At 35.3% G+C, this 26292-nt stretch overlaps 1 pseudogene; it reads right to left on the bottom strand.

Moving 5' to 3' along the window:
- Positions 1 to 6163: 6163 nt before the first annotated feature.
- Positions 6164 to 6409, bottom strand: LOC112848524 (small ribosomal subunit protein eS27 pseudogene; annotated as a pseudogene).
- Between the last annotated feature and the right edge of the window lie 19883 nt (positions 6410 to 26292).

Below are 26292 nucleotides of genomic sequence, written 5' to 3'. Positions count from 1 at the left end.
TATTCTATAGAATCAGTCATCTGAAGTCACCCATGGTCACTGGGCTCTGGCATTTCTCACTGGCTAAACATGTTTCAGTTACAAAAAGTGAAACCCTTAATGGGTTGATTGTTTCCCTTTGCATTAGGGAAATTCACTTGGGAGGGGGGGCAGTTATTATTCTTTATGGTGCCATTCATTTACATTCCCATAAGGGTCTCCAGGGTTTTTGTGACGGGTGTTTGTTATGCTGGAGGTGCAGCACAGCCAATGGTGCAGGAAAGAAGATGAACTTTTTGAATGCTGCTATTATTTATTTCAAGTAGACAAGCAAGCCTTTCTCTCAGACGTAGACCTGTAGTTAACCTTAGACTGTGTATTTTCTTGTAAAGAGATGAAACAATTCCAGGCAATGGCTAGGAGGAAGCTTCCAGCAATTCCGACACCCAAATCTTTCAGTTGGAAAGTTGTTGAAGGCTGTTAAACATGTTAAATCAAGCATATTTTGCAAAATTTAGAAAAAGGACGAAGAGTTCGCGTCACTTATAATGTGGGAAACTTTTCTCTAGATTTGCTTCTCGTCTTAACTTTCTTATCTTTTAGTTAATTTTCCTCTTACAGCAGGATTGGAGGACTGAGCTACTGAATGCTGCTCCTTGCCTCCAGGCTCTCCAGAAATGATTTCTGTTCTGAATAACAAAACATTTCCCTATGTATTTTATCTATGGAGCATGATATAATGCGATGGTTTCCCAAACTGCAGGGTGCATAAAAGTCCCTTGGATCCTCTGATCACAATGCACCTTCCTGGACCTCAACCTCGTATTCAGAATCAGGTGCTCAGAATCGGTTCTCTTACGCTTGGGTTGAGAAACCATAGCCAACAAGCCAAATCTAGCCTGATGCTTGTTTCGTTAAGTAAAGTTATACTGAAACACAAGTTCCAAGTTGGTTCGTTGACATGTTGTTTATGGTTCATTTTTACTACAAAGCAGAGTTGAATACTTATGCCATTGACCTTATGGATTGCAAAGCCCCTGGTCTAAAATCCTGAAATACGTTTGTATTCAATCAAATGTATTGATATACGTTTGTATTTCCGGCTCTTATACTAAATATCATCAAATCCTACCACTATCGAAGATGAAATGTTACATCTCAGAGGTATTTATGCCCACTGGGTTTTCACATTCTTCCAACAAAGCTTCCCTTGCCATGAACTCTGATCTAAATGGACTGAAGTGAGCATAAAGGCAGTGTCCCCTCATATTATGATACTAAGGTAACTGAGTAGGTGTGCCCGTGTGCATATTGTATACCACCTCTCCAGCCTCTCAACCTCCCCACCTCTCCAATTCTAATTCAAAAGAATGGTTTATCTCTGAAGTAGCTAATTGTTTCTAGACCTATCCCCCCAAAAAGGAAAAGAATTCTAGAACATGTAGTTGACTAATGCTGTGTTCATCTCCTAGAGTGGTCTTGATACTTAGATATTGCAAAGCTGGGACAGTGCACATAGTTCAGCCTGCAACCATGAGCTGGGATACATGTTATAAAATTACCTGTCTGTGATGACTACATATTGTTGATCATTCTAACGATTACCCTAATTTATCAACATTTTAAATCATTTAGCTTAAATGTCCTCCCTGACCTCCAAGTATATCAACCGTTAAGTTGCAATTTCAAACCCCATCCACTGTCCACTGCTTGCCTTGCAATCATCATAAATGTCAAAAGATCATTTGAAGAATAATAAGCAAAACCTACCAAAATTTGATGAAATGTTTAAACCTACAAATGCAAGACATGTGATGAACTCTACATAGGAAAAAACAAGAGTACAGGGAGACACATTATAATCAAATGGCTGAAAACAAAGAAATATTTTGAAAGTCACAAGAGAGGAACGTGTCATATACAAGAGAATGTCAGTAAGATTATTAGCTGATTTCTCATGAGACATAAGAAGGCAGTGGGATGATCTATTTAAAGCACCAAAGAAAAAAATCCCAGAAAACAAAAAAATTCTATATCAATCAAAGCCGCCCTTCAAAGTTGAGGAAAAAACAAAATATTCCAGGATAAACAACAAACTGAGGGAGTTTGTTACCAATAGATCTGTCTTATGAGAAACAAGAGAAACATCTTTTCATTTGTAGTGAGAAGATACTAGACAATAACTCCAAGACATATGAAGTTATAAACTCTCCAGTAAAAGTAAATACATGCACAAATATAAAACTCAGTGTTGTTGTTATGCTATTACATTAGTCTTATATAGCATATCGTATTAAGGTAATTAATATTTCATTAATACTTTTTATTTTCTACAGGATTTAAAAGACAAATGCATGAAAACGTTTATATATCTGTGATATTAAGCACATGATGTATGAAGATATAATGTGTTGCATCAGTAACAAAAAACAAGGGAGGTTGGGAAATGGAGCTGTACAGAAGGAGAGTTTTTATATGAGGTTACACTTAAGTTAGCATCGATTCAAATTAGACAGTTTTAACTTTAGGGTGCTATATGTAATCCCCATGGCAACTGGAAAGAAAATATCTATAGAATATTCATGAAAAGAGATGAGAAGGGAATGTAAATGTATCACTACAGGACGTCAGCAAAATAGTGGACCAGGAAGCCCCAGGCCCTCTTTTCTCCATGCAAATACCAAACAAACAATATAAAGACCAAAGTAACTTTGTGGGAACACTAGCTATCAGTCAAGACGCTGCAGCGCTCAAGCGATTGCCAAAATGTGACAAAGTCACTTTCAACATGGTTGGAAACTTTTGGCATTTTTGCTGTCTTCGGTCTCTCTCTCCATTCCCAGAAAAATGTGGCATGGCCACAGTCCCTGGCTCCTCCCTCAGGACGGAAATACAGAAATGAAACTTGCTTGCACATTCTGGCTTATTTAAGAACTGCCCAAGAGACTGGCTTCTCTCTCTCCTAAGTTGGAGCACAGATGAGAATGGTGGCAGTTTGAATACTAGGATAAAGGCCACTAAAAACAAAGAAAGGCACTGAGGTATAAGAGAGATGCAGGGAGATTGCATATTCATGCTTGCCTGGGGCAACAGAGTATAAGAAGAGGGATACAACAGAACACTTGAGGTTCTGAGAAGAAACAAAGGTAATAAATACTCTTAGGAAAATAAAGAGGTTAAAAAATAGCCATGTATACTAGAGAACGGTGGAGGGTGGGGGGGTGGGGAGGGAAACAATGCATGCACAGATTCAGGGAAGATACATTCTGCACTATCCTTTGAAAGGATCCTGCACATTTATGACAGGCTGATTCGCGAAGGCCAGACTGCAAAGTTTGAGAAAAGTTGTTTTTCAAATGCCCGATTTTCGACAAACTGTTGTAAGACTTACAAAGAAACAGGGAAATAACACCCACTTTTACAAACAAAATAAATCAGGAACTGACCCTAAGAAAATTCAACCTTCTGACTTACTTAATAAGGAATTTGAAAAACTTTCTTTAATATGCTTAGTAAGCTAAAAGAGAATAGAAACGGAACATATTAACAATATACATATTAAAAAAATATAAGCAAAGAGATTGAAATTATTATTTTCTTTAATTTTTTTAAAAGTTTATTTATTTTTGAGAGACAGAGACAGAGTGCGCGCAGAGGAGAGGCAGAGAGAGAGAGGGAGGCACAGATCTGATGCAGGCTCCAGGCTCTGAGCCATCAACACAGAGCGTACGTAATGTGGGGCTCAAACTCACAAACCATGAAATCATAACCTGAGCCGAAGTCAGACACTCAAGAAACTGAGCCTCCAAGGAACCCCAAAATCATTTTTTAAAGCACCAAACCAAAATTCTGAAGATGAAAAGTATAATAACTAAATTGAAAAAAAAATCATTAGAGGGGTTCAACAGCAGACTTAGAACACTTAGAATAACAAGTTGGGAATTGAGATCAGATCATTTGAAATCACTCAATCTGAGGAGCAATAGGAAAAAAAAGTGAACAGAACTAAGGGACATATATGGCACCATTGAAAGGAACAATCCAAATGACAGCCCTGCCTTAGTTTAAAGCTAGGTTCTCTTTTCTGCTTATTATGGATCTTTGATAAGAAATACAATTGCTGAGAAGTCTGTTTTGCTTGCTGTTTGCTACGAGCATTGTGAAGCCCTTCCTGAATGTAACCCGCTGTGTAGTAGAATGGGTTGTAAACCTTCCTAAATGTAGTCTGATAGGTAATGGAATGAGTGATTGTACATAAACTAACCGGCATTTCTCGCTTCTGTAAACCTGCTTGCTTAGCACATTCCTCACCTACCCTACCCTCTTCCCCCTTCCCCCTTCTTCCTCCCGCCACAAGTAACGGACAAAGCCTTCCCGCCAAAGGACAGACAAAGGACGCCCAATCAGAGAACAACAAATGTCCTTACTTTAAAATCAACTAATCAGGCCCCTCATAATTTGAAACCTCCCCTGTGCTATTTGTCTCTGTCTATAAAAACGCTGTACCAACCCTGATCGAGGCCTCTTGCGTCACCGGCGACCAGTGCGCGGAGGACCAGGTTCGAACCTGCAATAAACGACCCTTGCCGCTTGGCTTTGACTTACGACTCTGGCGGACTTTTGTGGGAGGTTTCGGAACTTCGGGCATTACACCATCAAGTTGACCTTCATATGTGTATATGAGTGTTGGAAGGAAAGAGCATGAAAAGGGCAGAGACCTGACTTGAAAAAATCATGGCTGAAAAATTTCCAAATTTGAAGAGACAAATACAAAAGTACAAATACCAGAAGCTAACAAAATGAAGGGAAGGAAAAAAAACACAGAGACTCACACTGAGACACATTGTAATCTAAATTGTCCGAAGTCAAAGTAGGGAGAGACGTGACTTGTCATATACAAAGGAAGCTCTACACTGTATTATGTTGACTTCTCAGCAGAGATCTTGCAAGTAGACTGTAGTAGGATGGAGTATTTATAGGACTGAAAGGAAATGGTAACAAAACCAATAGTTCCATATTTAGCAAAAGTGTCCTTCAAAATGATGGATAACTTAAGGCTTCCAGGGTAAATAAAATCTGAGATAGTTCATTACCAGTTTCCATTAAAGAGAGTTCTTGAGGTTGAAAAAAAGAGAGAGTAGACAGTACCTAGATACTGTATGAAAATATAAAGTTATCTGATAAAGGTAAATATATGAACCAATGTAAAAACTGTATTGCTATACATTTCTTTTTAACTACACTTTTTTCATTCTCTCATATAATTTCAAAGGCAAACATATACTAAATCATGTTAGATCTATATTAATGGGTACACAGTATATAAAGATGTATCTTGTGACATAAATAACAAAAAGTGGGAAGAAGCAGGAGTGTAAAACGGTAAAGTTTTTTTTAATGTGATTGAAATTAAGTTGTTATCAATTAAAATAGATTGCTACAACTTTAGGATGTTTTATGTAACCCCTTGGTGATCACAAAGAAAAATATATAAAATATATCACAAAGAATAATCTGAATACAGAGAAGGCAAAACTAGAAGAGAAGAGGGACAAAAAAATCTATATATACATCATAAATAAAACAAAAAACAAAAGAGCAAGTCCTTCCCTATCATCAATTACTTTAAATTTAAGCAGATTAAACTCCCCAATTAATGGATATAGATTAGCAGAATGAATACATAAAACACAGTATCCACTATATAATATCTATAAGAAACTCACTTTTGATCTAAGGAAAAACATGGATTGAATATAAAATGATGGAAAAAAGATATTCCATGAATGTTGTGACCAAACAAAAATAGGAGTAGCTATATTAATATTTGAAAATGAAATTGAATAAAATCCTTTATAAATCACAAATTTGGTTATTACATAATGATGAAAGTGTAAATTCTTCAAAAGACACAACAATTGCAAACACATATGCATCAAACACCAGAGCTCCTATATATGTGAGACGAACATTGGCACACGTTTAAGTGGAAACAGGAAGTTCTACAATAATGGTGGAAGACTCCTAATCCTGCTTTAAATAATGGAAAGAACAACCACAGGAGTTCGAAAAAGATAGGGAGGACATCAATGACATTATGAATAAGCTGGACCCAAAAGACATTTTTCTGTGTGTCCAAAATCTGTTTATTGGGATAGCTTCCCACCCATTTTGACTTAGGGCACTTTTAGTGCTGCTTCCATCTGAAGGACCATCCTTCTCTCAGCCTTCCTTTTCCTCCTGTAGGCTGGCAAAGGACAGTGGAGCAGCCCACACACAAAGCTGCCATGTGTGCCTGGCTAAAGATGGTGGTGATTTTGCATTTCATGTCCATGAAGTAAGGGTTGGGGTTCCACACCAGGCGTTTCTTCTTGTGTTTCCTCTTCTCATCCTCTGGGGATGGGTGGAGGAGGTACTTCACAAGCGACATGTTCTTGTGGGGAGGTCATCACTGCCAGAAGTCCTGGACATAAAAGACATTTAGAGAACACTGCATGTGATGGCAGTGGATTAAACAGTTTTCTCAAATAACATGGAATATCCTGTATGATAGACCATACGTGTAGTCACAAAACAATTCTTAATAATTTACAAACTTTGAAATAAAACCAAGTATCTTTCTAATCAAAATGGAATTAAATTAAAAATTGATAGCAGAAGGAAAAACTGAAGGTGTGAACAGATTTGGAAATTAAACAATATACCCTTAAACAATGGTTCCGAGAAGACATCATAAGGAATTTAGAAAATGAGAAAAATGAATATGAAAGCTCAATGTATAAAACTTATGGGATGCAATGAAAATCAGTGCTGATAAGGGGCATGTATAGCTATGAGTGCTTGTATTAAAAGACAACAAGGATATTGAAACCAACAACCTAAATGTTTATCTTAAGAAACTAGAAAATAAGAATGTACTATATCTGAGACTAGCAAAAAGAATACAAAATACTGATAGCAGAGATAACCAGAATAGAGATTCGAAATATAAATAAAACTAAGAGTTTTTCTTTCAGAAAGATTGACAAAATTAATAACCCATCAGCTGCACTAAAAAAGAAACAGAGAAGATTTAAATAAATTAAAAAATTGTCAGAATACTATGAACAACTGTATACTGAAAAATTAGAAAATCTAAATTAAACGGATACATTCTGGGCAAAGTGCAACCTATCAAGACTGAATCCTGAGGAAATAGAAATGACACACCTAAAACTAGTAAGGAATTGAATCAGTAAGCAAACCCCCCAAATAATAAAAAGCTGAAAACCAGCAGTCATTACTGATAAATTCTACCAAACATTAAAAAGAAAATAAACAGCAATATTCTTCAAATTCTTGCAAAAAAAAAAAAAAATGAGGAAGAGGGAACACTTCCAAACTAACTCTGTGAGGTCAGCATGTGCCTGATACTAAAGCTGGACAAAACACTATTAGAAAGTAGAACTATAGACCATTATCTCTGATGCATATTGATGTAAAAATCCTGAAGTAAATACTAGTAAAGATAATCTAATAGAACTTAAAAGGGCCGTATACCACAACCAAATGTGATTCATTCTCGTAATGCAAGGATGGTTCAACATATGAAAATCAATCGATGCAAAAATCACATTAACAAAATGAAGAATAAAATCACATGTGATTATCTCACTGATGTAATAAAAACATCTGAAAAAAATTCAATACTCTTTCATGAAAAAAGCAGTAAAAAGAACAGTTATATATATATATATATATACATATATATATATATATATATATATACATATCTATATATATACATATCTATATATATGTATATATATATAAAGGCACCACAATGTTTTAATGGTCATATATTAAAAGTTCACGGCTCATCTCAGACTCAATGATGCAAAACTGATAATGTTTCCTCTCTTAGCAAAATAAGACAAAGATACTCACTTTCACAATTTTGAGTCAACATTTTCTAGCTAGAGAGTCCTAGCTAGAAAAAAAGGCAAGGAAAAAAAAAAGTAAAAATTAATCCATGTTGGAAAAGAAGTAAAATTGTCTCCTTTCACAAATGGCATGATCTTATATGTGGAAAACACTAATTAGTGCACAAAATAATGTCAGATGTAATAAAAAGTGCAGTCAAGCTTGAAGATATAAAATCAGTACACAAAGACTAGTCATATTTCTGTATAATAACAATGTGCCACTTGAAAACAAATTAAGGAAACAATTACATTTAATATAGATCCATAAAGCATTAAATACTTAGAAATAAACTTAACCAAGGAGATGAAAAGTTATATGCAGAAAACTAAAAACATGTTGTTGGAATAAATTAAAGAAGATGCAAATTAATGGAAAAACATCCCATGTATATGGAATGGAAAACTTAATAGTGGTATGATGGCAATAGTATCCAATACAATCTCTGTCAAATACAATCCATATCAAAATCCCTATGATGTTTTCAATACAATCCCTATCGAAATTCCAAGATGTTTTTCCCCAGATGTGGAAAAATCCATTTCATCCAACAAGGGACACTGAATAGCCAAACTATCTTGAAAAAGAGAAACAAAGTTGGAGATCTCACTTTTTTTAACTTCAGAACTTATTACAAAGCTACAGTAATAAAAATAGTGTGGTATTGGCTTGGAGACAGGTGAGGTAGATGAGACCAGTGAAGTAGAAGATAATCAGAAATAAATCTTCACATGGTCAAATGATTTTCAACAATGGTGCCAAAACCTTTCATTGAGAGAGGACAAAAAAAATGGTGTTGGGAAACTTGATATCCACATGCAAAATAAATGAAGTTAGACCTTTCTTTTGCACCATATGCAAATATGAATCCAAAATGGATCAAAGACCTAAGTGTAACACCTGAAACTATAAACTCAGAAAAAATCGCAGGGGAAAAGCTTCATGATATTGGATGTGGGAATGATTTACTGGATATGCCACTAAGCACCAGAAAAATGAAAATAGATGAACTGAATGACATAACATCTAAAACTTCTGTGCATCAAAGCACACAATCAACATGATTAAAAACAACCCATGAAATTTGCAAAATATTTGCAAATCATATATATAATAAGGGATTCATATCTAGAATATATAAAGAATTCCTCTGCTTTATCAACAAAAAACAAACAAACCAAGTAAAAAAAAGGGGGGGGCTATTTTTTAGATAGGGTATTTGGATAGACTTTTCAACAAAAATACATACAAATGACCAAAAGATCACATGAAAATATGCTCAACATCATTAATTATTAGGAAAATATAAATCAAAACTACAGTCAGATAGCATCTTACACCTATTAGAATGGCTATTCTCAAGAAAGAAAAGAAGAAAGAACAGAAATGTTAGCAAGGATGTGGAGAAACTGGAACTCCTGTGTACTGTTGTTTTGGAAAAAAATAACAGTGCAGCCATCATGCAAAACAATGTGGTGGTTCCTCCAAATATTAAAAATAGAATCACCACGTGATTTAGCAATTCAACTTCTGGGCATATACCCAGAAGATTTGAGAGCAAGTGTCAAAGAGATATTTCTACGTTCATGTCTGTAGCAGGACTATTCACAACAGCCACAATGTGGAACCAGCTTAAATGACATCATCAGGTAAATAGAAAAACAAAACAAGGTATATACTTACAATGGAATGTTATTCTGCCTTAAAATGATGGGAACTTTGACACATGCTACAATATAGATGAAGTTTGAAGACATTGTGTTAAGTAAAATAAGCCAGTCACAAAAAGATGGAAAAAAAAAAAAAAAAAAAAAAGAAGACATTCTGTATGCTTGCACGTGTATGAGGTACCTAGAGCAGCCGCATTTCCAGAGACAAAATGTGAAAGGGTTACTGTTGGAGATGAAAGAAATGGAGAGTGTGGGTTTAATGGATGCAGTGTTTCTACTTGGAACAATGAAAATTTTCTGAAAATAGATAGTGGTGATAAGTGTATGGCATTGTAAACGCACTTAATGCCAGTGAATTATTTTTTTAAATAGGATATTTTGAGAAAGACTTTATTTTATTTTTTAAGTTTATTCATTTCTTTTGAGAGAGAGACAGAGAGAGAGAGAGAGAGAGAGAGAGAGAGAGAGAGAATCCTAAGTAGGCTCCACACTGTTAGTGCAGAGCCCGAAGCAGGATTTGATCTCAGGAGCCATGAGATCATGACCTGAGCTTAAGTCAAGAGTCAAATGCTTAACAGATTGAGCTACTGAGACACCCCAATACCAGTGAATTCTTAAAATGATACGAGGGTAAATATTATTTTTTATATATAAATGAAGGAAGTAAAAGAAGGAAGGAAGGAAGGAAGGAAGGAAGGAAGGAAGGAAGGAAGGGAGGAAGAGAGGAAGGGAAGGAAGGAGGCAGGCAGAGAAAAGAGAGAGAGGGAGGGAGAGTAGAGGGAGAGAAAGAGGAATACCTTGCTTGTATCCCAAGTAATCTTTAAATTATATAAAGTCTTTAAAAAGTAACAAACTTCCACAGCCTCATTTTCTGGTTTTAAAAATATCTCATTTTTGAGGCATCGGGGTATGGCTCAGTTGGTTAAGCATAGACTCTTCATTTTGGCTCAGTTCATGATCTCACAGTTACTGAGATAGAGCCCTAAGTCGAGCCCTTGCTGACAGCGTGGAAACTGCTTGGGATTTTCTCTCTTCCTCTCTCTTTGCTTCACCCACACTCATATTCTCTGTCTCCCTCCCTCTCTCTCTCTCTCTCAAAATAAATAAAAAATACCTAATTTTTAAGTGTGTTTAAATCTTACACCAAATATCTAATTTTTCCATCGTCACTCTAACAAACAAAATCAATTGTTTCAAGGAAACTTTGTGGGAACTTACAAATATAAAATAGCATAATATATATATATATATATATATATATATATATATATTTCTGCGTTTTTAGGATTGGATGCAGCTTGATGCAGGTAACATATTTCGTACTTTCTTCTGTCACTTGATGTAACAGTGCAGTTGATATAGCTACCATTATTTAGTTGTTTTGAATTTCATTTGATCTGGATTAGTTCACTAAATACTAACTGGAATAAAAATAACCTAGAGAACCCAAACTACTAGAACCTTATCTGCTTCTAGGTTTTAATTTAATAACAGATTTTACTTAAAAAAATCTTCAGGAAGAGTCTAGCCTCTACAGCTATGCGATCATTAAAAATTGAGGGTTTCCAGGGATGGACAGAAAAAGCACTTGGATATTCCAATATTCCCAGGACTAGTGCTATGGTGATACTGTGGGTGTCATTGAAACTATACAGAAAGAAATTATATGTATATATGTATGTATGTATACATACATACATACATATATACATACATACATAGTCTTCCAAAATACATATACAAATACAAATACATACATATATGTATGTATGTATGTATGTATACATACATACATACATATATATATATACATATATAGTTAGTCTTCCAAAACTCAAAAGCATTGAACCAAATGGGAACCTAAAATAAATGGAATAATATTGTAGCCTCCAAACAGCAGATTTACCAAAGTAAACAGGAATCTCTATGGGGTAACCGTGGTGAATAATTTGCCAGCAGCACTCAGAGCCATTAAATGTATCAAATGTGTGGATGGCTTCTTAAAGTTATTGTTTATTTTAATTAAGGCACAACTGCCCAAATTTTGATTGAAGCAAACTCATTTGTAATATTTGCATCTTATTCTTGGAATATTTTAGCTTTCTATTGTCACTGTTTACATGAAATGCACTGTAATATAAATGACTTTCATAAAAGTTGCCAACTCCCAACCACCTGCTGTGTACTGATAGCAGTAGCAACAATTCTGCTCTGGCAAAGTGATATTCAGTTGCAATATCTACTGTTGGATCCACAAATTGTTCTCTTAGGTTATGTGGTTTGTTTGAATAAGATCATATTTACCAATCCTCTGCTCTCTTTCAGTCTTCCTGGTATTACCTCCTTTGGTTGATTCTGCCAAGGTATGGGCAAGCAGAAAGGTGACCCTGGTTGGAACCCTCATTGCCCTACACTTCACAGGGGAACAGCCACTGAAAAGTGTAAGGTTTGCAGAGTTCCAGGAAACAGAACCAAGGAAAGAAAGTTCAGTGTAATATGGAAATGACCTGCTGCCACTTCAGCCATTTCTGTGCTATTGGGGCAGCAATGTCTCATTGCAGTGCTTGGAGTTGTACCAGCGCTGATAGACTAGGGCACCCAAAAGAAAGGGTTTAAGAGTCCCCACAATTAATCTGGTGCAAGGAAGTACTAGCGTGGATAACAGATATTTTCTGTATATACTAGGACATGTTGCTATGATGCAAACATTTTGACACAAGTTTTTCATTGGTGATCAGATGGCAGCAGTTAAATTCTATATGCCCAGAGGGACCCAGAATCCAGTATATGTGGTTTAAAGAATCCATGAATATGTGCCTAGATGTATGTGGGTGGTCGTTGGGGACTGCGGGCAAATGGGCAGCACTGCCCTGTTTCCAAGACACGGCCACCGCCAGCTATTGCCCATGGCTGCCATGTTACAGTAGGAGCCTGCATTTCAGGTTATCTGGTGTTTATGATTTCTTCTCATGCATCATCAACTACTTTACAGTTTAAATACAATATTTGAAACTCCCAAGCCAGAGAGGGCAAGGCAACCTGGTGAGGCAGCTGGAGATCTATCTTTATGGGCACAGAGCAAAATAGACAACAGGTGATGTATATGCTGGACTGGAGGGGGTGGGGCTACAAATATTAAAAAAAAACAGCAAATACTGTTTTTTCATTCCTTTAAATGACATTGGGCACTTTATAAAATGTTTATTTATTTATTTTTGAGAAGAAGAGAGTGCAGGCACACGTGCATGAGTGGGGGGAGGGGCAGAAAGAGAGCAAGAATATCAAGCAGGCTCCACACCTTCAGCATGGAGCCCAGAGCAGGACTGGATCTCAGGAGCCACGAGATCATGACTTGAGCCAATATCAAGTCCTATGCTTAACCAACTGAGCCACTCAGGCATTCCTTATACTGTGTGCTTTTTATCTCCACATTATCACATTGCATGTTTGTTTTTTAGTCCACAACACAATCTTGACACAAGTGATGGCTCTTTTTTATTATTTTTTTCATTCTTTTTAATTAATTCATTTATTTTTTCTTTCTTCTTCTTGAGGTATAAACTTAATTTGGATCCTACAAACTGACCCTCTTTTGGTTTCTTCTACTCCTATTATCTGTCCTGCTCAGTCTGTGTTAGATCTCCTCCTTCAAAGTTCAGTCTTGTCTGCCATGTTTTTGCTCTCACTCAAGTCCCATAGTCTCAAATAGCATCTACATGCCCATTATCCCAGCCGTATATCTCCCTTCACCAATTATACCCCAAATGCTAAGATGTTAATCTCTTACCTACTCAGCAATTCTATTGGTTATCTCCAATGATCATCTCCAACTTAACATTTCAAAACCAAACTTTTAATGTTTACCCTAAGTTGGTCTACTCTCGTCTTTAGCACTTTACTAAATGGTACCACTATACACACACATACATACACATTGGACATGCATGTGCACACACTCACACACACACATGCAGACACACATACACACACACTCAGATACTTGTCTGTATTCTCCTGCTAGAAGACAATCTACATGCATGCAGGCGGTTGTGTGAAGCCACACCCCTCAACACATCTCACACCAAGTTACTCCCGTCTCATCTTTCTATCCCACTGCTTTTCTTCACTGCTCAAAAGTCAGCTTGGCTTCACCCTTATTGATGTATACTATCTCCATTCAGAGATAAATTACTATTTATTTGTTCCTACACTAAATATATTTCCATCATTGAATGCCAAATTTCATTGCATTTCTCTTTTCCTATCCCTTCCAATATGGCATGCTGGCACAAGGCCTGGCCCATTTCAGTCAATCAGCAATTTTTTTTGAATGAATAATTTTGCAGATAGGAGGCTAAAACATCTGCTGATAACATTAGCAAACACAAGAAGCACAGAGGTAAGTCGCATGACAGCTCTGATGGATGGAGATTGCTACCTGAATGTCTGTGCATAGGGCAGAGCAAACTCAATAAGAACAAAGGCAAGAACAGATTTATGGAGTCTCATTGGCCTGGTAGCATAAAGCAAACACAGGCAAGGCAGACCTTTCTATTCCTGCACTTGTAACCCCTCTGGAGTCTCACAGCAGAGAAGATCAGTCTTTGAGACAAGTGCCCCTTGCAAACACCAGACTACTGAAAACACTTTGGTATTAATTATACCTCCCCAAAAATGCAACACAAAGCATATGCCTGAGTGAGGCCTCTCCACATCAATGCTTCAAAATTAACAAAGGAACATCAATGTAGTGTGGTAGAAAAAGCATGGGCTTTGACCTGTAAACTGGGGCATGAAATGCCAGTACAACTAAATCCTAGTTGTAGAACTTGAAAAAGTTGGTGAAAAATCTCTATATTCCAGTTCCCTTTTTATGAAGAGAAGGATAATGATAATTACCAATAGGTTCACTATGAACATTCACTAAAATTGTGCATGTGAATAGCCTATTATGAAGATAGTACTACACAGTTTAACAAATTAAACCAGAATTTACTGCTCAATATGGATCATAATCATTATCGTGTGGATGCTTTCCAGGCTTGGCTCCTCCCACAGATGGAACATCCATTAACACGGCATGACAGTTTGCTCACAAAGACTTGATATTTTCTGAACACCTATTATGTGCAAGGTGCATGATCCAGGATGTGAGGCATATAAGAAGAAGCTCAGCCACAACTTTTAAAAGTCCCAGGTATCTGTGAACAACACACATACAGACATATACATAAATATGTCATAAACGATAAAATTTATTTTCTAATTATTGACTGTGCCATTTAAGATGGAGACTATATTTATATATCATAAAATTAACAATATAATTCATTTTATTAATAATTGCTCTGAACCTGCATCATAACAGGTAACATGCTAACATCTGAGGATGCATAAGTCATAGCCATTGGTCTGAAGGAACTGATTAAATTTCCTCATTCAAGTTGGCAGCATGAAAATACAATCTTTACTTGTGTTTCAGGATCCCATTATGATAAAGAACCATACAAAAAAAGAATTATCTGTGACAGCATAGGCTGTGTGGTCAATTGATTAATGACACCCTCTACCCCAAATCAATGATGCTCACATTCTAATCCTTGGAACCTGTGGATATGTTACCCTAAATAGCAGAAGTGACTTTGCTGATGTGATTAACGTAAGGACATTGAGATGGGGAGACTGTCCTGAATTACTAATATGGACCCAGTGGAATCACGTGTCCTTAGAAGGAGGCAACCATGTCAGACAGGGATGACAACATAATGATGGAAACAGTGGTCAGAGAGAAAGTTGAAGATGCTATGATTCTGGGTTTGAAGGTGAAGGGACCGTGAGCCAAGCAGTGCACACAGCCTGGAAAGGCTTCAAGAGACGAAAATGTGGACTGTCCTCTAGAACCTTCAGGAAGAACATGGTTCCGCCAACACCTCAACTTTAGCCCTCTGAAAGCCATTTCAGATTTTTGATTTTTAAAATTATAAGATAATGGATTTGTGTATGTAATTCACTAAGTTTGCTGTGCGTGTAATTCACTAAGTTTGTTCACTAAATTTACTGTAGCAGCAATAAGCAACTAATGTAGATATATATAGGGCTCTTCAGTGAATTAGATACTTTATGATATTAAAATGTTAAAAGTAATTGGAAACACACTAACGGGTGACATAGTGAGGAAAGTTCCAACCCATTTTATCACCTGGTGGGAATCAGAGTTGGTTTCAGAGGAAGCAAGAGTGGGGCCATATTGAAAAGTAACCTAAAGCTATGAAGGCAATTCAAAGACAATGGACTCAACAGTGAAGAAGATAAGTTATTAAATAGAAGTTGTTACCCAAAACTTCTTTCACAACAACCAAGTATCACCATGGAACATGAAAACAATCCAAAGATAACAAAAAGTAAGGGAGAATAATTGATTCTCAAGGAAGCAGAGACAGCTGAATGAGCATAAACAAAGAAACCACAAACACACACACACATGAATAACTTCACCGATATTTCAGAGGGCTTTGAAAAATGTTTGCTTCTACTGAATGAGAACAATCAGAAAATTTAAAGAAAGGAGTCTGGATGAGTATACATATGTGGGAAGATCAATTACCTGTAGATAAAGTTGGGGGAAAACTATGAAGTTAAAAAAAGGTAAAAATGACAGGAATTTTGGAACAATTAAACTATAAGTAAATAATCTAGCTCTTAACATCCTTCTATGTCCCAAAAAGAAAAGAAAAGAAGAGAAGAAGAAGAAGAAAATATCAAGCAAACATTTCCCAGCGATGGAGAGAAACATGAGGCTTCTTATGGAGAAATCTCAGTAAGTACCAAATAGGATAATTATAAAAGAACTTCTACCTACACGAAGATTAAACAGAAGATTCTACAAATGTTCAGAGAAATCAGAAGTAAGAAAGAAAGAGAAAGAGACAGAGAGAAGGTAAAGGGGAGAGGGAAAGAAGGGAGGGAGGAAGGGAGAAAGTATTAACAATTGATGTTAAATTCTTCCTTAACGATCTTGAATGCCAGAAATAAAATAGCCTTCAACGTACTTGAGGGCAATATTTTGAATGTACTATCCCAATACCATGATAAAATATTAGTTAACTTTGGTAAGGCAAAAATATAGTCATATTCAGACTTGAAAGTATTCACAAAGTGTATTTTTATGCACATTTTCTAAAGAAATTTAAAACAAAACAAAAATCAACAAAATAGTGCCAAAACCGAGAAAAAGATAGACTTCCATGGAAAATGAAGGGTAGAACTTATCCAAAAATCCATCCGGAGAGAGGGCAGAATGAAAACTAATCGGTGGGCTTAGAAAACAGAAGGTCCACAGGAGATCAGGAGATCACTGAGTGATAAGAAACTCTCCAATAAGAATGAACTAAGTGGAATTCAGATATATAAGAAGCTAGATCATCTGTAATGATACAGTAACAGTGACATAATTTCTCTCTAACAAAATTTGATTAAAAAAATAGAAGAAACTTTAGAAAAACTCCTGAACTGTACAAGAAATGGACAATCTGACCATAAAACTAACTATATCAGTCTACAGAGGGAGAAGACAAGAGTTAACTATGGTCACAGAATAGACTGAAAGTTTCACTCTAAAGACATAGTTGACAGAATTTAGAAAGATGTAGCAGAGGAGAAAAATATAATAAAGTGTTTATATTCCTATTGCATTGGCAAGTAGTGAACAAAAGATACACCTCAAAGATCTAAAATATCTGAAAGAAATGTTTCAGTATATGCTTTAAATTTACTGTAATTGCAGAAATTTAAAATGATACTAAAACTCAATACTGGGAAAGGTGGTGTTGAAGGGCAACATAAATGAACTAAATATCCATTTTTTTATTGTATATCCAGAAGTATTATATCAGTTTGATGAATTAAAAAATAATTGTATATGTTTATGTAGAATTATACCAGTGACCTTGAGTTAAAGATCAGAAATGGTAAAATGTGGTGGCTTCTGAGGAGACACAGGGTTGGGGTAGAGAGGGATCCTCTAAGTTTCTCCCCTTTCTGTGAAACATGCTATTAAAACATCCAAACATGCATTCGGATACATTAAACTGATAAGAATTATTCCCACTATGGTTTCAAATAATGATTTTCAAATCATTGATGTCATGGGCTCATTTTCCTGGTGCTCTGCTCAATATTAATTCTTCCCTTCATGCTGATGAATACCTAACTGTCTCTCCACTTACCGCCTATACCCAGTTAAAAAAGAACCCCAAAAACCAATTAAACAAATGATATTAGCTGGTGCTGGGTGAGGAGACACGAACAAGTCGTATTTGGGTCAGGGGCTGGGACTTCTGTGAATATGTCACATTTGCAAATCACCATCTATTTATTTATTTTCCCTGCTAGGAAATACTATGGGTAAGTAGAAATAAAAGACTCTTCTTATGAACAGAAGGTAATTTGTAGTAGAAAGCCACATGCAAAAAAAACAAAAAAATCACTGAGTAGAGGGGAGCCTGGGTGGCTCGGTAGATTAAGCAGTTAAGCATCTGGCTCTTGATTTCTGCTCAGGTTATGATCTCCTCACTGACAACATGGAGCTTGCTTGGGATTCTTTCTCTTTTTAACTTTTCTTCTTTTCTAATATAAGCAATTGGAGACATATTTTCCCTTAAATATTGCTTTACCTGCCAGTTTTATTTTTCTACCAAACCCTTCTGAGCCATTATCTCAATACCTCTATTTCATTCAAGCCTAAACAATCCCTAATTTTCTTCTAGTATCTTTAAATTTGCCTATTCTGAACATTTCATATAAATTGAATCATATAATATGTGGTACTTTGTGACTAGTTCCTTTGATTCAGCATAATGTTTTTCAGGTTCATCTGTGTCACAGTATGAAGCAGATATCCATTTTTTGTTATTAAATAATATTCCATATCAAGGAAATATTGGTTTTACTTAACCATTTATCAGATAATGTATATTTGGGTTTGTTCCAGTTTTTTTGCTATTATGACTAATGTTTCTATGAACACTTGCATACAAAATTTTGTGTATACATATGTTTCAATTTCCTTGAGTGTATACCTAGGGGGGAAATTGTTGGACAACATGGTAATTCTATGTTGAGCATCTGAAGAACTGCCAGATTATTTTCCAAAGTGGTTGCACCATTTTACATTTCTACCAACAGTATCTGAGGAATCCAATTTTTCCACCACCTTGCCAACATTTGTTTTCTGTCATTTTGATTATATCCATGCTAGCAGGAAGGAAGAGGTATCTCATAGTTTTGATCTGCAATTCCCTGATGACTAATGATGTTGAGCATCATTTCATGGCCTTATTGCCATTTTCATTGCTTCTCACATGGTGCATCTTAAAAATTGAATTTTTTTTATTATTGAATTATGATAGCTCTTTATATATTCTAGATATAAGCCTGGTCAGATATAAGATTTTTAAGAAATGTTCTTACATTCTTTGGTTTATCTTGTACTTGTCTTGATTGTGTCTTTTTTTTTTTTTAATTTTTTTTCAATGTTTATTTATTTTTGGGACAGAGAGAGACAGAGCATGAACGGGGGAGGGGCAGAGAGAGAGGGAGACACAGAATCGGAAACAGGCTCCAGGCTCTGAGCCATCAGCCCAGAGCCCGACGCGGGGCTCGAACTCACGGAGCGCGAGATCGTGACCTGGCTGAAGTCGGGCGCTTAACCGACTGCGCCACCCAGGCGCCCCTGATTGTGTCTTTTAAGAACACAAATTTTTTAAATTATTTAAAAGTTATTTATTTATGCATAGAGACAACCAATGGGGGAGGGGCAAGGAGAGAGGGGGGCAGAGGATCTGTGCTGACAGCAGAGAGCCCAATGCAAGGCTTGAACTCACAAACTGCAAGATCATGACCTGACCTGAAGTCGGGTGATGTTTTTTGGCCACCCAGGTGCCCAAAGAACACAAAATATTTTAAATTTGGTAATGCCCAGTTGATCTTTTATTTTTTATCTTATTTTAAATCTTGTATTTTGGTGTCATTTCTAAAAAACTTTGCCTACATCAAAGTCACAAAGAGTTGCACCACCCTTTCTTGTAAGAGTTTTATAGTTTTAAATCACATATTTATGTCTTTGTTCTTAGTTAAGTTTTTATGATACGAAATAGGAGTCCAACCGTTTGTTTGCTTGTGGCTATCCAGTTGTCCCAGCACAAATTGTTGAAAGGACTATGTAATTGTCTTGGCACCCTTCTCAAAACACAATCGGCAATAAATGAGATGATTTATTTCTGGACTTTTATTCCATTGATCTACCTGCCTTCTAATAACAGTGCTACATTGTTTTACTTGGTGTGGTTTTGCAGTGAGTTTTTGAATTTGGAAGTCTGTCTTTCAACTTATTCTTTTTCAAGATTGTCTTACTCATTCTGAATTTCCATATAAACTTTAGGATCACCTTGTAAATGTATGCAAGAAATTTACTCGTATTTTTGCAGTAATTATGCTAAAATTTATATCAACTGAGGCTGTATTCCATATCGACAATATGGAATATTCTAACCCATGAATACAAGATATTTTCATTTGTTTATATCTTTAATTTCTTTCAGCAATGATCTGTAGTTTTCAGAATAAAATTTTTGTATTTCTTTAGTTAAGTATATTCTTTTTTTTCTTAAGTTTATTTATTTGGAGACAGAGAGCAAGAGAAATCGTAAGTATGGGATTGGCAGAGAGAGCGGGAGAGAGATCTCATGAACCGGGAGATCATGACCTAAACCAAAATCAAGAGTCAGACCCTTAACTGACTGAGCCAACCAGGTGCTCCTTTTATTAAGTATATTCTTAAGTATTTCATTGGTTTTGGTATCATTTTAATGGTGTTGTTTTCTTAGTTTTATTTTTGGCTTTCTTATTGCTATTGTATGGAAATATAATTGATGTTCATACATTAATTTTTGATCCTGAACACAGCATTGAGAACTCCTTTATTAGTTCTAATAGTGTCTTAGTGGATTCCTTAAAATTAAATATGTATCATGCCACTTGCAAAAATGGATAGTTTTACTTTGATCTTTTCAATCTGGATGGTTTATATTTCATTTTCTTGCTTAATTTGTTTGACTAGAACCTTTACTACAATATTTATTAGAAGTAGCAAGAGCAGACATATTTGTATTTTTCCTGATCTTAGGGAGAACACATCCAGTCTTTTACTATTAAGTAAGATGTTAACTGTGTTTTGTTTTGTTTTGTTTTGTTTTCAAAAATATCCTTTATTAGGTTGAAGAAGTTCCTACTTATTCCTAGTTTCCTGAGTGTGTTTATTATGAAATGTTAATGAATTTTGTCATACCCTTTTTCTGCATTCCTTAAGATAATTATAATATGATTTTGTTTTTATTTTATAGATATGTGAATTCCATTAATTCATTTTTCAAAAAGTGGGCCAATTTGCATTCCTGAAAGAAATCCCACTTAGACATTGTGTATGAGTTTTTTTATATTCATTTCTTAACATTATGATTTTGATTCATTTCTCAGTATTATGCTGAAGAACTTCTTCATTCATATTTGTGAGAGGAATTGGTTGGTAATTTTCTTTACTTAAAATGTCTTTGTCTGGCTTTGGTATTAGAATAATAATTACCTCATAGAATGAATTGGAAAGTAGTTCCTTCTCTTCATTTTTTGATAAATTTGTAAAGAATTTGTTTTTTTCTTTTTGAAACATTTAATAAAATTCATCAGTGAAGCCCTCTGATTCTGGGTTTTTCTTTGAGGAAAGTTATTAGACTACAAATTTAATCTCTTTATTATTTGAAGATGTTCCATTTATTATTGAATCAGTTTGCCAACTTTATCTAAGTTATCCTAATATGTTCACATATAGAATTATTTCTACAGAGTTAGTAGTAATGTCCTTCTTCCCTTTCTGATTGCAGTAATTTGAGTCTTTCTTTTTTTTTCTCAGTCAGTGCATGTTAAGTATTTGTCAATTTTGTTAGTCTTTTTGAGGAATCATATTTTCCTTTGTTGTGTTTTCCTACTTTCTGTTTCATGAATTTCAGCTATAATGTTTATTTTTACCTTCCTTCTGTTTACTTTGAGTGTATTTTGCCTTTGTTTTTCAAGGGTTAGAAGATGGTAGCTATGGTGGTTGATTTGAAATCTTCCCACTTGTTCAGCTGTGGCATTTTCTTGGTATAAATTTACGTCCAGCACTGTTTGGGCCTTTTACCATACATGCTGGTGTTATATCTTCACTTTCCTTTATCTCAAAGTAACTTTTTGGGATTTTGTTGTTGTTGTAATGATTATTTAGCATTGTTGCATAATTTCCACGTATTTGTGAACTTCCATTTTTTTTAACTATTAATATGTAATGTCACACTATTTTCATCAGAAAACATACTTTGTATAGTTCCATTCTTTTTAAATTTACTGAGTCTTGATTTATGGCTAGTGTCTGGAATAAGCTGGAGAATTCTCCATTTGCACTCAAGAGGATTGCACAATCTGCCCTTGCTGGGTGGAGTGTTCTTTATATCTGTTAGGTACAGTTTTGTTGTAACTTCCAGGTTTCATTGGTACCTACATCATTAAAAAATCTGTCTTTATAGCTACTAACATTTTGTTTTGTTTCGTAGTGTATTTTGTCTGGTATTTGTAGTCACTCCAGGTTTCTTATGATTGATGTTTGCAAGATGTATCTCCTTCTAGCTTTCTATTATCAACCTACTGGTATCTTTGCATATGAAGTGTGTATTCTATTGATAACATTAAAAAAAATCCATTCTGTCAATCTTTGACTTTTGCTTGGATTGTTTATTACAGTTACATTTAATGTTAATATTGACAGATAGTATCATAGCAATATTAATTTGATCATATCAAATTAACATTAATCAATATTAATATAATTATATACCAAGTATCTATATATAATACATAATGATAATAGTTATATATAATGTATATAATTATATATTTTATATGTCACATATAAATATACCATTGCAAAATATAAAATAATTATAATATATCATATATAATAATGCATGTAATTATGCAATATATTACATCATATATTACATATATTATATATTTTACATATAAATATAAAAATTAGAGGTTGCTCTAGGTTTTCCATGTCTGAATTTACCAGCATCAAGTTCACATTTATATTAAATTAATTGCAGTGAGATAGAGAAATCCCCCCCCCACTTTTTGTGTTAATATTGCTATACATATTACACATATATATCATACAAATATGGCAATACATTGTTTTAATTATTACAGTACATAATTTTATAGCCATTAAGAAGATGAGGAAAGGAGTGAGAGGAAGTATATATTTTTATAGTTCATTTTATTTACTTCTTATTTATCTCATCTGGATTTCTTCATCTGTTTCTATGGATTCAACTTGAGAAATGTTATGATCTTTTCCTTCCAATGCAACTGTGCTCCATTTATCTCCTTTGTGCTGTTTTTGTCAAATGTATATGACATAGACCTGATGATATAATTATATGTATCTTTTTTTATAATTTAAAAAAAATTTAATTATAATAAAGCCTTCATAACATAAAATGTATCATCTCAAACATTTCTAAGTGTACTATTCAGTAGTGTTAACCACATTCACACATTTGTGCAGTCAATTTCCAGAACTCTTTCTTTCTTTCTTTCTTTCTTTCTTTCTTTCTTTCTTTCTTTCTTTCTTTCTTCTTTTTTGAGAGAGGACACAAGTGAGTGATGGGCAAAGGGAGAGAAAGAGAGAGGAAAGAGAGATAAAGAGAGAAACGGGATTCACTCCAAGCAGAGCTTGAGCTCACCAACCAGATCATGACCTGAGCGGAAATCAGATGCTTAACTGACTGAGCCACCCAGGCGCCCCAAGAACTCTTTTCATCTTTTGAATCTTAAAGTCTGTATCATTAAACAGCTCTCCATTCCAATCTCCCTCAGGCCCTGGCAACCACCATTCTACCTTCTGTCTCTACGAATTTGAATAGTTTTGGTAGCTCATATACTTGGAATCATATTGCATTTAATTTTTGTAATTGAATTATTTTACTTAGTATAATGCTCTCAAGGTTCATCTATGCTGTATCATGTGTCAGAAATTCTTTTTTAAGGCTTAAAAATATTCCGTTGTGTCTATATAATGCATTTTATTTATCCATTCATCTTTTATGAGCACTTGAGTTACTTCCACTGTGTAGGTATTGTGAATAATGCTGCTATGAACATCTCTTTTAGATCTTATTTTCAAATAATTTGGGTATATACCCAGAAGCAGAGTTGCTGGTCATATAATAATTCTATGTTTAATTTTTGAGGAAACTTCATACTGTTTTCTGTAGTGGCTGCACCATTTTAATTCCCACTAGAAGTGTGGAAAGATTCCACTTTCTTCACATCTTCCTCAACATTCGTTATATTCCAGATTTTGTTCTTTGTTTTGAGCAATAACCATACTAATAAGGTGGTATCTCATGGTTTTGATTTGCATTATCCTAATGGTTAGTGATTTTAAGCATCTTTTTTTTTTTTTTTTTTTTTGCTTTTTGGTCATTTTATATCTTTGTTGGAGAAATGTTTCATCCAGCCCTTTGTTCATTTTGTACTGGGTTGTTGGTTATTTCATTGTTGACTTTTGGGAGTTTTTAAAATATTGTGGATAGTAACCCCTTATCAGACAGATGATTTTCAAATATTTTCTCCCTTTTCATAGTCTGGCATTGACTTTATTGATTGTATCATTTTATGCACAGAAGTTTTTAGTTTTGAGGTAGTCCAAATTATCTATTGCTTTTTTAATGTGTGCTTTTGCTGTTATATCTAATAAATCACTTCCACATCTAAGGTCATAAGGCGTTTCCTCTTTCTTCTTCTGAAAGTTTTATAGTTTTAAGTGTTGCATTTAGGCTTTGACCCATTGTGAGTTATTTTGTGTGTATGGTGTGAGGTAGGAATCTGACTTCATTTTTGTATGTGAATATTCAATTTTTCCCGCACTGTTTGTTGAAAAGACTTTCTTTTCCCTATTAAATGGTCTTGACACCTTATTAAAAAATTATTTGGCCATATTATAGAGGATTGTACATTTTTTTTTTAATTAAGTTAGGAAGGAATGGGCACCTGGGTGACTCAGTTAACTGCCTGGTTTCAGCTCAGGTCATGATCTCATGGTTCCTGGGTTTAAGCCTTGTGTCAAGTTCTGTGCTGGCATCTGGGGGCCTGGAATCTGCTTCAGATTCTGTCTCCATGTCTCTCTGCCCCTCCCCTCTTATGCTGTGTCTCTGTCTCTTTCAAAAATAAATAAACATTAAAAATTTTTAAATAAGTTTAGAAGGAATAAAAATATGCATTTGTACTGTCTTTATAATTACAAAATATCTTTTACTGGTGCTTTTTTTTCTGTATGGATTCAGATTTCTCCCTGGATTTATTTGTTTCAGCCTGTAGAATTTTCTTTGGTATTTCTTAAAGGGTGGATCTGCTAAATATGAGTTGTAGTTTTTGTTGATCCCGAAACATCTTTGTTTGAAAGACTCTTTTAGTCACTAATCTAAGCCTGTCAGTAAACTCTGAACTTTGCTTACCTTTTTCATTGTGGAACTTCTAACCTATGATGAGGGGGGACTGGACTCAGTGTCCCAATATTCACATCCTATTGTACCTGAGGTATAGCCTCCCTCTGATGGATTCAGGTTAGATGGAAGGAGGGAATCCCTGAGCTTTTGGCCACATTGACCAGAAATTTAGTCTGTTCAGCTTGTAATTGGAAGGGGGTGAGAAGTGCTGTTGTCCTGTGCTGCCTCTCCCAGCTTCCACTGAGATTTAGTAAGCCTTGACTGGGGACCGAACATAAGGGAATCCTGTTTTCTTGACTATACTTGTCAGGGCTGAGGCTCCAACTGAGCTGGGTTGGGAAGGTGGAGGAAAGAGAGAGCATATTGTGGATCAAATACCCCAGAGTTTTGCTGTTCCTAGCAGATTTTAATATATTTTTTGTTTGTTTTTGTTTTTGTTTGGTTTTGTTTTGAGAGAGAGAGAGAAAAAGTGTGCATGCACACTAGTGAGGAAAGGACCAGAGAGAGAGAATAAGAGAGAGAGAGAGAGAGAGAGAGAGAGATCTTAAGCAAGCTCCATGCCCAACATAGAGCCTGACACTGTGCTTGATCCCATGACCATGAAATCATGGGCCAAAATCAAGAGTGGGATGCTTAACAGACTGAGCCACCCAGGCACACCTAGATTTCTTAAATAAATTTTTATTTATTTGCTGTATACACTTTGGACAATTCCTAGGCACTCTAATTCACTGTTTTATTTAGTAGTTCTTACCAGTTGGATTTGTTTTGCTGTGAAGTGGGTCCACGGAGCTCCTCATGCTGTCATCCCCAGAGCTGAATTCAGCTAGGGTTTTGTTTTCTTTTGTTTTGTTTTGTTCTGTTCTTAAGAATTTTCTTTAGAATAGTGAACTGCAGAGGATGATACAGATATTTCTTTCCAAGGAGGAAGGTACACATATTTCTTATACAACCCCTGCTCCATACATGTATAAGCCTCCCCCATTATCAGCATTTCCCATCAAAGTGATCAATTTATTACGATTAATGAAGTTACATTGACACATAATCACCTAAAGTCCATATATTACATTAGGGTCCTCTCT

This window comes from Puma concolor, chromosome C1 (genome assembly GCF_028749965.1).
Source record: "Puma concolor isolate L17-30 chromosome C1, mPumCon1.1.hap2, whole genome shotgun sequence".
In the NCBI taxonomy this organism is placed as follows: domain Eukaryota; kingdom Metazoa; phylum Chordata; class Mammalia; order Carnivora; family Felidae; genus Puma; species Puma concolor.
Note: the sequence above shows the minus strand (reverse complement) of the source record. Positions and strands in the feature narration are given on the sequence as shown.